Genomic DNA, 19473 nt, shown 5'->3' with positions numbered 1-19473 from the left:
CCCTCTTTCTGAACACAGGTCGATGTCTCAGGTGTTGCCTATGGAGTGAAGTCCAAGCTTCCAGAATTTGGCCGTTGTGTCTTCTCAGGCTTATTTTTCACTGTTCTTCACATCAAATTTATTCCTGTTCAACAATGAACTGCTTGTAGTTCTGGTATACATCATAGGGTTTCATTTCTATGTCCTTGAATTTCTTCCTTCCTTCATCCGGATAACCCAGCTCAGGTGTAAGTTATTTCCAGAACTTCTTTTCTAAGTGCGATCCCCTCTCCCTACTCAACCTCTTTCAAAATTAGTTTAGGTGCACCTTCTCTAGGTCCTATACATCCCTATTCATTTTTTATCATCATAATTAGGATAGGACATTGGGATACACTCTGTTTAGGTGTCGGTGTCCGTCTGTGAACTCCGTTTAGAAAAAGCAAGTGTCTTATTGACTCAGTGTCCAGCATTCTTTCTGGTCCCTAGGGGACAGAGAAAAATGTGTGTTTCACTCATGAGATAAATGAAAGCATAGGTTGCCAACACTCCCACTCTTTCTCAGTGTAATCAGGAGTTAGTCAATAACGTATTACATCTACTGGCACTTGAGGTTTGCTGATGGCTGGTTTTTAAGCACAAACTATTCAGCTTTTCTTTTGCCCTGAGGTTTGTCTTTAAATGACCCATACACACACACACAAAACAAATTTGGGTAATCACAGCCGTCCTTTATAGTAGTGGAAGTTCCTGTTTATTGGAACTAAACAATTATGGATGTCTGCATGTATCCGTGTGCCCCAGTAAATGGCCTAGTTAATGGGGAAAGCATAAAGTTTAATTGATGGGAATAGTCCATTGTATAATTTGACTTCTTCAGCCAGAATTTTATTGGCAAGCTCAGTAGGACACCCGAGGCTGACCATATCTTTACATTCCTGAACATATACTGAGGACTTCTTGAGACCATGGAAATGTACCAGTATAATTGTGGGAGATGAGTGCATAGGAGATTTACATGAAAGGGGGATTTAACAGCATCCTGTTATTATCCTACCAAACTTCAGTGAATCTGGACACTGTAAGCATCTGATTATACTATAATAGGAGTATATATGAACTGGAAAAGGTCAAAAAATGACTACTCAGATTCCTCTAGAGATGAAAAGGTTTAGATAGGTTTGTTTTCCAAGCCAAACAAAACCCATAACTAAGAAATGCTGTCTATGCTTCAAGGAAATGGTTGGAAATAGACATATTTTCTTTTTTTTTTTTTTTTTTTTGAGACGGAGTCTGACTCTGTTGCCCAGGCTGGAGTGTAATGGCATGATCTCGGCTCACTGCAACCTCTGCCTCCCAGGTTCAAGCAATTCTCTGCCTCAGCCCCCCAAGTAGCTGGGATTACAGGCATGTGCCACCACGCCCGGCTAATTTTTGTATTTTTAGTAGAGACAGCGTTTCACCATCTTGGCCAGAATGGTCTTAAACTCCTGACCTCGTGATCCACCCACCTTGGCCTGCTAAAGTGCTGGGATTACAGGCATGAGCCACTGTGCCTGGCCACATATTTTCTCTTTAGTAGCTATTACTATGTAATGTACTATATAATTTACTTTTCATCTTGTTTATATCTGTTTCCTCCCCTGCAATGGAAGCTCCATGAAGGTAAGGGTTTTGTTCTGCCTCATATGCTCCAGTATCCCCAGTGCTTAGAATAGTGTGTGTAAAATGATAATTCCTCAATAAATATGTTCTGAATGAATTATTTAATAGGTTAGTAAGACACATTAAAGCAATAGCAAATGCTATCAAGAACTGCATAATGGAGAATAGTTAATTCCACATTCTGTGATTCCTTTGGTAGTATCACTATTCCCTTTCAAGGTAATTAATTCATTTTACATCTGGAACTTAAGACAATTATCAAATTTAGAAATCTTTGAAATAAATTCAAGTACTTGCTGGGCAAAAACACTGAACCAGGCACTGTACCATTGTACTTTTAGATTCTTTTTATTTCAGTATCACCCTCACCCTGTAATTATTTTATTATGTATTATCATATCTCCATAAAAATAAGCTTTTCCATTTTAAATATTGTAGGCAAGATTTGCTTAAACTATGAATTGAAAATATAATGGAAACTATTTACTAAATCTGAAATCGACCCATATTTACTTTTTTTTTCTCAAGTCCCAAATAAAATAAGCAGCCATTGCACTTACATATACAAAAAACAAAAACACCTAGCAAATTAGTTTAGCTAGCAATATCACAATATTCTCAATAGAATCGTTTAATTTATTGAAATATTTTATTGGAGAAGGAACTTCTCTAGTTAGGTAATTAATGTAGACCAACATTCTGTTAAGTATTAATTTCCTTAAAGTATATTTCTTTCTTTTTCTATGTGATCCTTTTCTATTTTTGAAAGGCTCAAAGTACTATTTTTTTCATATTATACAGATACATGAAGCCTTAGTCTGTAATAATGATTAGTCAAAGGAAAAAGATATTACAACGTATTATTGTGCATCAAAGAATTTTAAGGTGCCAGCTGCTTGGGAGGCCAAGACAGGAGAATTGCTTGAACCCAGGAGGCGGAGGTTGCAGTGAGCCGAGACCGTGCCACTGCACTCTAGCCTGGGTGACAGAGCAAGACTCCATCTCGGAAAAAAAAAAGAAAAAAAAAAAAGAAGAATTTTAGGGTTAACTGAACATAATTACTTTATATTCTGTGCTTATTTTCGAAATTGCCCAGATAATTACAAAACTTTTCATAGAATTTCAGTGAAAGAAGAAACTATGCCATTTAACAAATATGAAGTCTGAGGCCCAGAAAGCACTTGACTTAAAGGTATAGACTTAATCACTGCCAAAGCTCAGATCATAAGAAAGACATCAGATTTCAAAGACTGTGTATTAACAAATAGAACATCACTGGAAATAAACATTAAGGAAAAAAATCTAACCTATTTAAATAGACGGCTTGAATGTAACAGTGTACTGGCATCATTTTTGGCAAAACCAAATTACTTGGCTAAAATAATCCCTTTAGCATCATTAAATTCCAAAAAGCACAAGTAGTTAATATGTGTTAATTGCTGTTCAGTAAATAAATATTGTTAAGTATCACTAGAAATATATTTTAAGGAAATTAATACTTAAAAGGATGTTGGTCTATATTGATACCTTACTAGAGAAGTTTCTTCTCCAATAAAATCTTTCAGCGATTCTGTTGAGAATATTGTGATATTGTTGGTTAAACTGATTTGCTAGGTGTTTTTGTTTTTTGTGTATCTGAATGTGATAGCTGATTATTTATTCAGGGCTTGAAGGAAAAAAATGGGGTTTTCCCTTCAATTTTCATTTAGGAAGAAATACTTTTAAAGGAAGAAAGGAAAAGTGTAATGTAATAATATCATTGTTCTGACTCAAACGGGCTCAATATGTGGGCTACAATATATTTCTAACTATACATGCAGAATGCTTCAATTGTCCTGTAACAAGACTATTGAACTTAAAGAAGACTATGTAGGAGACACTGTTCATGAGCTGTTATATTTCATGATTTGCAATTTTAGAAAAGTCTCATTTTTCAGTACAGATGAATAACACTTTGTAGAGTTCATACTATTAGGAGTTGTTGAGTAGAGCCCTGGCTGATTTGATTGCCTACCAAATCAGGTTTAAAAGCTTATTAAGTGATTATTGGATTTAAAAGCCTATCAAATAATCATCATACTTTCTGATTATTATTAATACATATTTATTCTGAAAATTTCGGAAAATATAGGAAACATGGTAATTTCACCACTCAGACATAACTTATGTTATCCTTTTGCTGCATTTTTCCAAAATTGTTCTGTAGGTATATATCATTGTAGACATATAAGCCCAGCTTCTAAAACTAGGCCTCCTGAATTCACGTTCCAGCTCTGCTACTTGTTAGTTATGTGTTTTTGAGTAACTTCCATAACTGTTCTAAACCTCACTTTCTTCACCTGTAGGATGCGGAGAATATTATAACCTACCTCATACAGTTGTGAGAATCTAATGAAATAAATACATTCAAATAACTAGTAATGAACAAATACATTCAAATACTAACATCTAGCCTGTGTTCCATAAATAAATTATTACATAAACAATTTGGAACATACTACATATATTTTGGTACCTTTTCTTATCATTTAATATGTCCTGAACATTTCTCCAGGTGATTAGTAGTCTTCTTGATTGTTAATTATTTTTAATGACAAAATGGTATACTAGCACATGAATGTATATTTCATAGAACAATCCATTGTTATTGGACAGTTCAATCAGTTAAAAGGTTTTATGCTGTTAAAATAAACATTTGTAGATAGTTTTGCCTTATAATCTAATATATAAAATTCTCTAAAATGAATGGCCAAGGACAATAATGTGTGCCACATCTTAAGTCTTTTATACCTGTTGTCAAACTGAACAATGGTTTGATGGATTTTAAAATTCTTTTAGTGACTTTAAATAAAACAATTATATTTCCTCCTGATTTATTTCTTATTAAACATCTTGGCTTCACAGTGTAAGACAATAATGGTCTTTGATTAAATCTGTGGAATAAATGATGTAACATAAGAACTTATGCATCTAAATAAATGTTACTTTTCAAAATAATTATCTTAAAAGAATATGCATTTGTCAGATCCATGAGTTTATTTACCAAAAATTTTTTGAAATTATTCTTTGGCAATTGCATAAATATTTTATGGTGTATTATGATTTTCTATAACAAAGAGTAGTTGAACTTTATCTCTTTTTTCATTAAAGTTGACTTAAAATAGTTATTTGCAATGTTTCTTATTCAATATCCATCTTCTTACTTATCAATCAGAATCTTTTTTTTTTTTTTTTCAGTTGGTGTGATGACAATGTATTTGGCCCTGGCAATAGATTACGGCTGGTCTAAACCAATTCTCAGGATATCTTAAAACTAGGAGTAGCCTTAAGATCCTGTTTTGTCAAGAATACCTACTTGGAAGTCTAGTCAAAAGGTATTTATTAAGGTTTTTGCTTTCATGATTAAAGGAGATGTTTGTAGTTACCCATCCTTTCTTGTTCTTCACCCGTCTTTCTGCCTTGAATGAAGTCAGGGTAGTTGAGACTGCAAAAGTCATTTTGTGACCAGAGAGATCACCTCAACCTCCCTGAGCTTCTGAGTCAAGTCAATAATTACCTATCTCCAGACTTTTTATTGTATGAAGGGAGAAAGAGTTCTATGTTTTATGCGACTAATGACTTTTACTTGACTTGAAGGCATTCCTAAACATAAATACTGCTACTTTTACAACTGCTTTTGAGACATACTTTAGAGAGTTCATCAAAATTAATTGCTCTAGAAGTATTTATGAGTTCATTAAAAAATAGGGTAGTTTTTAAAGGCATAAGTCAAAGAAATTACAGAATTATTGTTGGAAAGAACTTTAGAAATTGTTGAATTCAGATGTTCTCAGTGGTGGATTTTCATGACAATTATTGTTGGAATTTTAGAGAAATGCACATGTCTGGGCCCCATGCCCAGGCATTGTGGTTCAGGGGATCTCAGGTGGGCTCCAGGCATCTTTATTTTTTTAAAACTACAGGGTTATTTTAAGTTACTGATCTATATTAGTAATCTTTCTCAAACAATGATCTGTGGACTAACCTGAAATATGTGTATCTAGCAACAGATTAGAATTCTTCAGCCTAGATAGAGGAAGTAACTTTATGCAACTGTATTATTAGATAAAGTTAAGGTGCTGGTAAGCATGGGAAGAAAGCAGTCATTGTAAATCAAAGTTAAATATGGACGATTTTCTTTCTAGAAAATAAAAACATGAGGTTTGATGTTATTATTTCAACTGTCTCATCTTCCATGAGAATTTCACCTTTCATTCCACTGCTCAAAATTGTTTAGATTTCCAGAGTTGACTGAGATTTAGTCCAATGGTGTGGATCTACCTTGTTTGAAAGATTAGGCTAGGTTAATGAATGAAAGCAGCTTGGAGGGGGCTGTTGGCAGAATGTGGTGCTAGTCGTCATTTTGCCCTTTCCGTTCCCAACTTCTCTACTATGAGAAAGTGAATTTGCTATGGAAACTGATAAAAGCACAGTTTGATTGCTTTTATTTCAGTTATATGTGCAATTACTTTATAAATTCTTCCAGACCTCAGTTGACAAGTCAATCAGGTTTCTATTTATTATGTAGTCTCAAATGATTTGGATAATTTATTATTTAATAAATACCTGTTCTCCAAAATGAGCTCTAGTAATTTTTAGAGATAGAAGGCAAATATTCAGAAATAGTCATTATTTCTAGGCCTAAAAGAATAAATTTTCTTAAATCTCAAATTGTGGCTTATTAAAGATAAGTTACGCCACTCTCTTGAGCTCTTTCAACTCCAATTTAACCATTTTCCGTTTAAACTAGGATAGTCTTATTTTGTTAATTGTTAGCTCATTCTAGAAAATGTATTTTATATGCATAAATGTTCAAATACACAAATATATACATGTACATTACATATGTCTATATAAATATGCATCATGTATATGTGTGTATATAGTGAACAGTTATGTTTATTCATGTATATATAATTGTATATATACAGTATATATGTATGTATATACGGACACACACATTTATTCTAAAGTATATTACATAGTCTCCTAGAAGTATATAGAGAAAATATTTTTGAAGATTTTTTCTGTCTTCTCCTATCCCTTCTGCATAAACAATATCCTGGGCAGCCTGTGGAATTTAAGATATGCTTTAGGGAGTGCTAAATATAAAAAATGCATCCCATGTAAATGGGTCTTAGTAGCTGTGGTTATCTAAGGCCTTGGATATATTGTCTTTTTGATTTTATTCTAGACAGCAATTGGCAGAGAAGACCTAGGCTTCAAGGGTTCTAGACTTCTCTTGGCTGTATTATTATGTGAACCATTTCCAGACCAGTAGCCTGGGGCTTTAGGGGCTTAGGCAGAGTTTGCTGAGGTACAAGGCAGCAGATGCCGTTAGCTGCCTGAACAGAGAAACAGTATTGTGTTTTGTCGAAGAGCATAGTCTTCAGAGTTTAATTGCAGCATTCCCATTTGTAAGCTGTGAGCCTAGTCAAGCTATGTGAGATCTCTAAACTTCACACTTGTTATCTCCAAATTTTTTTTTTTAAAGGATAAGGATTAAATGTGATAACTCTTGTAACAGCACATAGTGTTAGCTATCGCTGGGCCTGGAATGCAGTAGATGCCCAGCCAATGTTAATTGCCAAATTAATCAAGACTTTTTCGTGTACATGGGACAAAAAAAGTAAGTCTCAAGCTAACTTGCATAGCATTGGAAATTAACTAGCTCACATAATATAGAAGTCATATTTTCAAGTTTTCAGGTAGCTTAGTCTTAGAGAGATGTAGGTTTTCAGGAAACAGAGTAAGCTCAGTGTCTTTTGTCTCTCAATTACACTTTCTTCTACTTTTGCTTTACTTTCAAATAGGTTTTCTCTGTTGTTTACAAAGATGACCCCTAGTAGCTTCTACTTACATGGTCCTTAGAGCAGAGACCTCAGAAGGAGAGAGTGTATCTTTCCCAATAGTTCCAAAAATTCTCAGAGAAGGTTCTCATTGGCTCAGCTTGGATCATGTGCCAATTATTTATCCAATCAATCTAATCATTTGGGCCAAGGTTTGTATTGCTCTGATTAAATATGCAAGGTTACATATCCACCCCAGAGGTGGAGATGAGAAGTTGTAATTGTCTCTGTGTGTGTTGGGGGTGCAGTAAACATTATCTGAAACTCATAGACCTAGGGTAGAAATGAACTTGTTTTCCCAAAGACAAATAGGAGTTCTGTTCGGCTGCAAGGGACAAAGAATGTTGGATATGGTAAAAGAAAATCAATAATGACCAGAATATAATGACCTCCCAAACTACACATCTACTCCATATGTAATTCTTGCCATATTATCTTGCTTATTTTTTATAGCATGAACTCATATTTATTATTAATCTTTCTTTATGAATTGATTCTCCTCCCACTGTTTAGAATGTTTCATGACTTCAGGGATTAAATTTATGTTGTTTGCTGCTATCACACCGCCTGAGTCTGTAATAGTGCTCTTTTATTTTTAGCTTAATAAGTGTTGAATAAATTTAAAAAATAGATATAGTTGATGCACTCTGTTTTTGTTATTCAGTGTGACATGCCAGTAAGGAGGTCATCTTCAAATTCCCTGCTTTCTTAAAAGAAAACACATTTTTTTTCTACCTTTACTAAGAAATTCTTGTCACCATTATTATGTTTTCTATGGCTATAATTAAGCCAATATTTTTATCCATAACTCCTTTAGCCGTAATTTCACAGCTTCAGCCATGTCAAATTCCACTGCAAACACATGGGCACAGTTTTCCAACTGGTCATTTGCAAACTGCTATTATGAGCTTAGAATAGATTGCTGAATAATCTGAGTCTTTGTCATCAAAGATAATGTCTTAGTCTGTTTGTGCTGCTACAACAAAATACCCAAGACTGCATAATTCATAAAGAACAGAAATTTATTTTCTCACAGTTCTGGAAACTGAGAAGTCCAAGATCAAAGTGCTTGCAGATTTGGTTGTCTGGTGAGGGCTGATTTCTCGTTTCCTCACACAGCAGAAGGGCAGGGAACAAGCAAGCAAGCTAGCTGGATGCTGCATGAGGCCTCGTTCGTAAGAGCCTTAACCCCCTTAATAACGGAGGAGCCCTCATGGCCCGCCCACCCTTCCTTCCTTCCTTCCTTCCTTCCTTCCTTCCTTCCTTCCTTCCTTCCTTCCTTCCTTCCTTCCTTCCTTCCTTCTTTCTTTCTTTCTTTCTTTCTTTCTTTCTTTCTTTCTTTCTTTCTTTCTTTCTTTCTTTCTTTCTTTCTTTCTTTCTTTTGAGAAAGCAATGGATTATTCAGGAAATACATGGAGAACATCAGAATTCAAAAACCATATTTAATCTAAGAATCTGTGAACAAAATTAAAGTACATTACCTGCTGAAGTTGAGGGTAACAAGAATTCACATATCTATTAGCCATCTGTGGAAGTCTCCCCCAGAAAGTTACACCTTGAAAGAATGTACAGTTAATGTAGCTGAGTCCAGGTTACCTACTCAAGTTCATCTAAAACAGCAGTGAATTCCAAAAGTAAGGTAAGGACGATCTAATTAATTTGTAACATGTTCTACATGAAATAATGATGTAATGACAAACACTTTTTGTGCCTGATAAGCCTATTAATAAAGAAGAGAGAGATGGTTATTTGACTATTTTATCTATGGAAGAGAAAAACCAATCATAGATATTCTGGTTATAACACAAAATGCTTTGGTGGAATGGTGCACTGGTGCATTAATCCCTTCTTACACGGCTAAGAAATACCTGATGCTGGGTAATGTATAAACGAAAGAGATTTGATGGACTCACAGTTCCACATGGTTGGGGAGTCCTCACAATCATGGCAGAAAGTGAAGGAGGAGCAAAGCCATGTCTTACATGGCAGCAGGCAAGAGAGTATGTGCAGGGGAACTGGCCTTAATGAAACCATCAGATCTCATGAGACTTATTCACTAGCACGAGAACAGCACAGGAAACACTGGCCCCCATGATTCAATCACCACCCACCAGGTCCCTCCCATGACACATGGGGATTATGGAAGCTACAATTCAAGATGAGTTTTGGGTGGGGACACAGCCAAACTATATCAACTGAGTACCCCAGTTTGACTCTACAGCTCCTTTGTTATGTTTCTGTAGCTGTGATTACTATTACCTCTGATCATGACAACAATGAAAATGGTTCTGATGATGACACCTCATTTTCTTGAACACTAAAGGACTCTGCTAATCATTTGAAATTCATGGTCTCACTTAATACTTGAAATAAAGTGTAAATTGGCATAACTATTTTTTTCCTGTTGTTCTTATGAAGGAGAGAGGTTTTGAGAAGTTAGGTCAGTTGCCCAAGATTGTTCAGCCAATGAGTGGTATAGGTGAGACTCGAGTCCGGGTCTGTTTCACTATAGAGTTAAAAGGCTCATAACCACTATCAGTCCTTCTGATGGTTATCTGATGTCTTTGAAATGATCAATCTATAGCTAAATCTAAAGAAGTATCATGTAGAGAACTAAACCCAGGACCCATTATCAGCCAACCAAAGAACAGGCAGTTCACAAGGCCCCCTGTGGCATAGCCAGTTGTGTTTCTCCTCACAGCTTTAACCACGCTACTCTGCCATTCACCAACTCTAGTTTGTCTAAGGTAAGCACTGGAGATTGCCTTAATACTGCTTATGTGAATCTTTAATATCCTATTATTGGTTTCTGAAGGCTTTCATCCATCACCCCCTTGTGATGAATCTCTAACAAGGCGTTTGCCCCTCCTTTCACTTTCAGACTCCCTCATCCTCAATAAATTTCTCTGTGAAGCCACAATTAATCTTGAGTAGCACATTAACCTTGTTCATATCAAAGTAACCCTGCAGGTTTTGCGGTTTTACATGTGATTAGAGACAGGTACCTCCCACGCTGCGAGTCTCCTTTCACCACGGGCAGCAGGGTAAGGATGAACTTTCTGATCTCTGCTCCCATTTATCTCTGTTCCCTAGTCAGCTTGGCTATCTACAAGGCCCTGCAAGCCTCCCAGCTTTTACACAACTCTGGCTGATCTGTCTGCATTTTTCTCTCTTATCCACTTATCATCTGATGAAAGTCCCTTTGCATCTTTCCATTTTCTTAAATGCCATTGCTCAATAAATTAGTTTGAATTAAACATTCAAAATTCTCAGGCTATATAGAAAATCTAAACCTTTTATTTAACTGATTTTAAAAAAAGTCTGCTTATGTCTGAGCGACTGGATTCCCCTTCAGAGAGCATTGTGTTTTTGCATTCAGAAACTCAGCTAATAACTCATACTCACTATGTCTCCAAAGGTAAGAAGGTTGATTAGTTCATCAAGATTCCACTAAAGACAGCCCCTTCTGCAGTCTAGTCATCTGGTGACAGTCAGTGATAAGCAGAGACAGCCATGCTTAGGCTCAGAGCAAAAAGCTTTTTACATAGTGTGATCAGAAGGTAACATGACCCCCCTTATCGCCCATCTATATTTCACTTGCTCATCTGCTTTGGAACTTATGATTCCAACCATTTTAATAATATTTCAAATTTAGACATTAGAGGCCTTTTTAAAGTATAATTAAGTCACATGAGAAGGGTCACCTTTCCAGACATTAATGGCTGTTAACATAAAATTAAGGATTAGTTTTGAGCCACTTTAATGACTCAAGAAGGACAAGAAGAGAATAATAGAGTGATGTGATAGACTTAGATGTGATGAGGTGTCGGGAATATTTTACATCAGGTGGCTCCACATCTGGAGGGCAGGTTTGCATGGGGCATTGCAGTGAAAGGTTCAGGAGAGTCAGAGTGAAGGATGAGGTTTGTCAATATAAATGAGTCGGGGGCGGAGGAATATCTACAAAGGTTGAAGTGGACAGTCTGGGAAAATGCTAAAGTATATTTGTCTATTTTTAAATTTTGTCAGTGGCTCACAGTTATTTTAAAATGGATAATTTTAACTTAATACTTGTTTCTTCTTTTCTTATAACACAAATCATAGCAAAGAGCAAAGCAAAGGCATTGCTATATCTGATGCAATTGGTCTGCCAGTATGTGTTTCTCATAGTTTCCTAACTGAAGCTCCAGATTTAAAGAAACCAGAAAGATGTACGTGCCTCAAATGGAAATTTTTCAAGTTCCCTTATGGAGAGTGGCATTAAGCAGATCCTTTTGGTTCAGTTAACTAGCATGTTTCACTAGTTTAAAGTCTCATAAAATATAGGTGAGATGAAAAGAGTATGATGTATGGAATTTAGAATGCAGAGAAGTACTTTTTAAACACAACATTGAACACTTAAAGGTAAAATCATCAAATAGAGTGTAATCATGGAGGAAAAGGAAGGATAGCCGATCTGCCCACGAGTTCAACACCAGTAGATTAAGTACCTTTAACTGATTATTAGTGCTTAAGAGGAAAACAGTTAAAAAGACCAAATGGCCAAGCATGGGATCATAAAACTCTTATTGCAGAAAGATGAGTTTTGAAAATTAGACAAAAAGGTGGAAGCTATTATTATGGAAAACAAAAATCTGTAGAGCAAAGATCACCAAGGATGACAGTGTCTTGGAAACCAATAGCAACAACTCTATTTTCTGAGGGTGGCAGACTCAAAGGGCTCCAGTAATAATTAAAGAGAAGAATGAGACAGAACCTGGTGGCCAAGAAACAAACACAAAAATGAAAAAGGGCCGAGCAACAGAGATAACCTCAGGGAAATCTACATCAACAGAGAACCTTAAAAAAAAAAAAAAAGAAAGAAGGTATGGGGGTTTGGAATTACCTTTTTTGGGGAAGTCAGTTAGAATCCCATTATGAAATAATTGCTTGAGAAAGAACAAATTTCTTTAAAGAACAAATGTAGGGATGGGGCTTATTCTCACAATATACTAGAATCATAGTCTTTGTAAATCTCTTGCACTCTCCTGGGAGTTGGTTCTAGTTCTGACGTCATAGGGGATGTATCCAAATAGGCAGTCATAGGAGAGTAAGATAAACCTGTTTTATTTTTTAAACCACGTTTAGAATTAAGCCATTTAGTGAATTATTCTTGATAGAGGTAAAGAAAAATTGGAAAACAATGAAAAAAGCCAGAAAAATAATAATGGTTAGGGAAAGAGGTGGTCATATGTAAAGAAAAAAGAAAAAGGAGGAGGAACATAATATAAGAGGAAACAAACCTAAGTTTTGTTTGTTTGTTTGTTTGTTTGGAGACTTTATGAGGTGCCTGGTACTGTAATAGCTCTTTTACAGTCTTTAATTCTTTTTATCATTTCAAAAAGTATTTCCATTTTACAGATAAAATTGAGGCACAGATCTAGGTATTACATAGCACACACGCTGCTTGTATCCATAATCAAGGTCGATCTCTGTGACTGTAACTACTGTACTTTTCTATGACAGGTTTCATAGATTTGGGTTTAGAAGACCTGAATTCAGTCTTACAGTCTTGCCCTACCACATATCAGCTATGATGTCACTTTTTTTTTTTTTTTTTGAGATGGAGTCTTGCTCTGTCACCCAGGCTGGAGTGCAGTGGCACAATCTCGGCTCACTGCCTCAGCCTCTGAGTAGCTCCGAGTAGCTCCAAGTAGCTGGGATTACAGGCATGCGTCACCACCCCTGGCTAATTTTTGTATTTTTAGTAGAGATGGGGTTTCACCATGTTGGCCAGGGTGTTCTTCAACTCCTGGTCTCAAGTAATCCACCTGTCTTGGCCTCCCAAAATGCTGGGATTACAGATGTGAGCCACCACGCCCGGCCTGATGTTAAATTAATGCAACTATTTGGTTATTTATTAAGTGCTTTACTATGTGCCACTGGCAATTCTAGATGCCTAGGAATCAGCAGTGGATCAAACAGAGAAAAATTCCCATTTTTATACAGCACATATTCTAGTGGGTGTGGGGGCTTGTGGGGGACCTCAGACGAGTCAATACACTTCTCTCTGTCTCATTACCTCTAAAATGAGACATTTATAATGCGTCATTCACAAGATCTGTTTCCATGACTGAACTTCACAGCTATAAACTGTGATATGCTTTACAAATACTATTCTCTGATCATCTAGAACATGCCTGGCATGCCGTGATGCTCAGTAACTGCTGCATGAGAGGACAGTAAACAGGAGAGCAAGGGAGGCAGGGGAGGGGCAGAGACAGTAGGTGGGAGTGATGGCTGTAGGTGTTCTTCAGGGCTTCTGGTTACAGATGACCTGGTCACATTTCAAGGCAGAAGCAAAGTACAATATAGGCAGAGATGGATTGTTTCAGTTCAATCCCAGGGAATGTATTACTTGAAAAAATAAAATTACAGTCTATGCAGCTTCCAAAGCAAATAGTTTATATTTGGAGTTGGAATGGTAGGATTGATGTAGGGATCAGTAAAGCAAGATCTAGGGGAGAATCACATGGATAGGATGGAGACATTGACATTCATGGAACCATGTGTTAATAGTCAAGTGGATGTTAGTGTTTGTTCCAATTCCCCTGGCCTTCTGCCCTCCCCACCTTTTAAGAAAAAAAAATGTAATTCTGGCATGGTGTCCATAAAATAGTTAGGCTTAAGATGGCATCAAATCTCAGGCCTAGACTTGGCGTCTCCCACTCTGTCCATTACAGAACATTACCTCTACTGTCCTTCAGATATTTCTGGCTCATTCCGGTCCCAAGGGTGGTGAAGCTGGTGTTTAACTGGTGTCTGTCATCTTGCCAACATGTGTGAGTCAATGCTTATTCCCCTCTACGTAGTGAGACTCATGTAGGGGCAACAGTCATTTGAACTGATTGAAGTATTCAGATTCAGCAGATTTCCTAAAGTCAGAGATGAGATCTCAGAGAACCACACATACAGACACACACATACCCACAACCTAAGGCAAGGCATGGCCACACGACAGAAATGAGAGACACTGCAGTGTTAGAATTTGTTTTGGAATCCCAGGTACCAAACAGAAATGGAATTAAACTTTGTGCAGAGATTGAAACTTCATTTTCACATAGTAGCACTTACACTAGGCACTTTTTACTCCTGCTGAGCCATGCTGCTTACTTAAAGGGTGCTGTGAGAAGTGGTTGCTCTACAGTCTCCTGACTAAATGTGTCTTTCCTGCCAGTCTACTTAGTGGTAAACATCACAATGTCACCATGTCTATTTACAGAGGATATGAAACAAAGGAACAAAGGAGGAGTTCGTCGATAGTGATCTTTTTGTGATTCCAAATGCCACGTTCTTACTCTACTTCATCTTTCCATCATGTCTTTATTTGGACTAGGCAGTAGCATTTATGTCAAACCAGCTGGTTTCAGGGCAGGTAAGAACATTCTGACATTCTCTTGAAGGGGCTTGACTTATAAAGGCAGTACTTGCACCTGTTTCTGTTTGAAGAACTTTTGAACAATTTGATAATCATAAACTATTTTAAATATAGCAAAAACCACTTCATCCAAAGTACGGTAACAATTTGGTGACAGCAACATACTCTCTCATGGCTGTGTTCCCAAGTCTACCAGAAGTAAATGGAAGGCTCTATCTTCTGACTTGAGAAAGCCTTCTATTTATAGAGCATTTATTTATGTCTCAAGCACATTTAAATATAAATTGCAATAGTTAATGCCTGGTTTTATAACATGTCATTTACAATCCATTAAGTATTTTATTGCACGAATTGTATAAGAAACAGATTTATAGACTTCAATTATGGTATTAGTAGGGGATGATGGAATCTCACTGAAGATGTATTTCCCTTCAGTTTTTACAGAACTTTATTGCTACAGCATGATGTGAACTAGCTTCTTAATGTTTTATTGTAAGAGGACTGGAAACAAGTGTTCTGATAGGCAGAAGCCATAAGAAAAACATTCATAGTCTCTCACTAGAGATTATTGTTTTAAAATCAATGAGGAAAAAATAGGCATATATTGGGTTTTGACAATATAATATTTTAAATCAAGTTGGAAACTAAGTTTGATTTGATCCCATGATGTATAGTAGTAACCTATTTCTAAGTGCTTATTTTTTTAGATAAGAGCCCCAACTACTCATTGAATGTGGCAATTCACCTATTTGGGGTTACAGGCTTAAGTGTATTTTGATTATATAAATTTAGGAGAAATTTCAAGATAATTTAACATCTTCAACTTTTATTTACAAAGGGTATTAGGATGGGTCAATGAATATGAAAGGGGCTATATACTTGGATTAACAAGCACACTGCATTCCAATGTCACAACAGTTAGTTAGAGAATTAGAAATAAAATGATGCAAAAAACAGAGGACCCAGTGATAAGAAGGTTGATGTTTCAGAAATAATTCAGGGCTGAATAAAGTGGCGCCTGACATAGAACATATAAACTGTGCACCTAGGGGCTTAGGGCCCAGGGAGTGGAGCACTAAGTTGGGCAAACGTCCAGGAGGCAGGGAAACTACCGTCAATTTGCTCTGGATAGGCGAAAGAGAAGGGACTCGGGTGACTGACATTTGAAATAGAAATGTGGAAACGCCTTGAGCCTTCTGAGTCCAAAAAAAAAAAAAAAAATGCTCTTCCGGTAACAAATATGAACAATGTTAAATATAATGCTATATTTATCAGTAAGGCTACTTAATCTAGATTTTCTGCTAATGCAGTGTCAAGAACCTTAACTGGCAGAATGGGAGACAATAACTTGTCTGGGATATGATCTAGTTGGCATACATGTTTCCCAGGTGGAAATTACAAGTAGGTTTCAAAGCTTCGAGGACTCAATGAGGATTTGGAGCGATCTGGTGCCGACTTTTTCCCCAGAAGCATCCAGGGAAACAGAACAGCTCTACAGTCACTGTTTTCTGCACAGACAGTAGCACATAGAGGTCATAAAGCCACCTGGTTCTCTTGCCTGTGTAGGAGCTATGCATGGGAGGACTCAAAGGACTGATTTCACTGCTGATGTATGAGAATTTCAGTCCATTTAAAATGATTGACTATAATCTCTAAACTGTGATTTGCAACTAGTGGTTAAGGAATCGTCTCCTTTCCCTATATTTGTAAATGGTGTGCATTAATTACTGTCTTATTTCTTTGCTTAAGAGAATCAGTCAGACTGGCTTATAGCAACAGAGTCATTTATATTTGCTTCATACCATTTATTAACACAAGGAGTGTCTCTATTGCTATTTTCAGTGTTTCATTTTCTTTTGCTAAGAGCATTATCAGTTTTATCAGTCATTATTTCTGTTTCTAACATATTTCCAAGATGTTGATGACAGTACGTCATTATCAACTAAGAAGTTTGCAGCATTTAATTCTTCATATGCAATGCACAGTATAACTGATCTGTATAGTAAATTAAAATTATATAGATAACAATGGAATTTACCCTTGCAAGGAACTTTAAAAATCATTTGTTTAAAATTGACATCCTTATTTTAAATAGGAGATGAAAGCCTGCAGAAGTGAAATGACTTGGCCAACATCATACAGTTAATTAATGGCAGTTATAGGATTAAAATTCAATAGTTTGTGTATTCGGTACATGTTATGAAATAAACATTATTCTAAGGCTTTACCTATACTAACATAATTCCCATAATTATTGCATGTAGTAGGGCTACTATTATCCTTATCCTAAAGATGACGTAACCAAAAGTAATCTTCTCAAAATCATTCAGCTGGTGACTAGTAGAGCAAGGAGGAGGAATCAAGGATTCTGTTCCCAAGGTTGCCATATCTTAATCTCAAAGATACTGATTTCAAGTCCAATGTCCTATATACTTTGAAGTTCATTATTTAAAATATATTTATGGTCTTGTTTATTTATAAAAACACAGGAAAATGTTTTTGTAACAACCTGAAGGAGATAGAGACTAAGTAGTATCCAATTTTATAGATGAACAAATTAGAGACAGAAATAACACATGTCTAGTTTAGCTTATGAACTGGTGGTAAAACAGAGCAAAACTCTTATTTTACTTATTGCCTAAGTGTTCAGAGCAAATGACTAGTTGACTTTAATCCTAATGTCAGCCCCACCAAATTTCTGGCGTCTATTCTCTTTCTTCCTCAGTTTCCTCAAACCAGGGCTCACCTTCCTGCACAGAGATAGTGTTTCTCCAGTTAAGTCACCCAGCTCCTTCTACACTGCCCAGAATAATGTAGAGTTTAGCATTAAATCAGTCAGTTGGGTCATTGTTTTGCTCACCAGGATCCTAATTTGCAGCCTGAGCAACTTTGCTGTTCATTGGACTTAGAGTCAAGCTAGTGTTTCTGCTGCACTGTCACAGATTCCAAGATCTATACCTTATCATCCTGTGTTGGGCATGGAATATTCACATTTCTAAAGTCAAGCAGCCATCTGCACCATAGTCCACATGAGAGATCTGTCAGCGTCCCTGGTTCTGATGGCCTCTTCGTAATCCACATAGAATCTTACATGCAAGGCAAACCCTATGTTGTTCTCTTCTATTCTAACATTTAAAGATAAGAAGAGCATGAGATCATGTATGTTACATAAAGACTGCAGCACTATAAGTATAAGCCAGCAACGTAATCATAATTGTTATTTTAGGTACTTTTAGGGACTGAAAATGACTTTAGAGGACCAGAGCTGGCCCTAGAGTAACCACTTACTTTTTGCCTTAAATTACAGTGGTACCTCAAACACTTTCCATTGTCTTTGGGACAATTTTGTTTTCAAATTGAAAATAATATAAAACTACTTTATATTAAGGTAAAGATACCCTTTACAGCATATTAATATTTTAACAAAATATAATATTTTAATCTAAATAAATGACTTTTTGGAGGGTAACAATATCAACAGTTTGTATTTGAGTGTGGGATAAATTTTGTGGAGGGTAAGATGTTTTCAGATCCCCTAATGCTACATTTAATTGGAAATAACCACTTATTAATAAATAATTCCATTCTTGAATAATAGCCTCTGCATTGTTTGCCTTTCTCCTCTTTCTGTTCCTTTTTATAAAGACAAAAGATATTACCTGAAAAAAAAAGGATCATTACTATGCCTATTTACTCTCTGCCCTAGTTATCCTGTCTAGAAGAAGTATGATCTACAAATCCAAGGCTGAGTGAGTCAATATTATGTTCCACTGGTTTTTTCAACCTCATGACTAGAGGACATGAAAGCAAAAGAGATGCCAACATTTTCACAAAAGTGACAGCACAACAGAGAACTAGCACGTGTGGCAGAGGAAACAGAGGAGCAAGCCACAAAAAACCCACAATTCACCTATGGTCCAAATGGGAGCAGAAGATACCCGGAATGAAGTAGGGAAGCATGAGAATGTACTGGAGCAGTGTTAGACACAAATGGCATTGGAAATCATTTGAAAGCCTGCAGATGGCCACATGACAGTAGTCATTTGTCCATCAATGTGGATTTCCAAGCCTACACATCATGATATGTCTATGCTCTATCCAAAATCTTGTTAGAAATACAAGGACACTACTATTAGCTGCTTCTGGTAACCAGGTCTCCAATACTATATATAAAATATATATGATTATTAATAATATATAAAATAATATATATTATATACATATTAATATTTATATATAATTAATAATATATAATATGTTTTCTAGAGAAGAACATAATTTTGTCAATAAATATGTATTGAATTTCTGATCAAGATAGAACATCACCCTTTCAATTAGAGAATAATCGAGAATAAAAAATTTCCTTCCTACTGCACACTGTTAAGCCTTTGTTGAATGCCTCTTAGTAACACTGTTTGGGTTGGAGAAAATCCTGGGGCCGTGTGCCATATGTCACAGTGACCTCCTTCCCAATATCATGAGTTGACATTGCAACATTCTAGAGAAGAACATAATTTTGTCTCT

General features: G+C 36.2%; 1 long non-coding RNA gene across 1 annotated transcript in view; it reads left to right on the top strand.

The window, feature by feature from the left end:
- Window positions 1-19473, top strand: part of LOC102140847 (uncharacterized) — a 423938-nt gene that overhangs the window by 261935 nt on the left and 142530 nt on the right. The window contains exon 3 of the long non-coding RNA XR_010578003.1: window positions 4882-5018. This is a non-coding gene — a long non-coding RNA (uncharacterized lncRNA). The remainder of the gene's footprint in view (window positions 1-4881; window positions 5019-19473) is intronic.

This window comes from Macaca fascicularis, chromosome 9, assembly GCF_037993035.2.
Source record: "Macaca fascicularis isolate 582-1 chromosome 9, T2T-MFA8v1.1".
Lineage (NCBI taxonomy): Eukaryota > Metazoa > Chordata > Mammalia > Primates > Cercopithecidae > Macaca > Macaca fascicularis.
The sequence above is the reverse complement of the archived record's forward strand: the minus strand, read 5'-3'. Positions and strand labels throughout refer to the sequence as shown.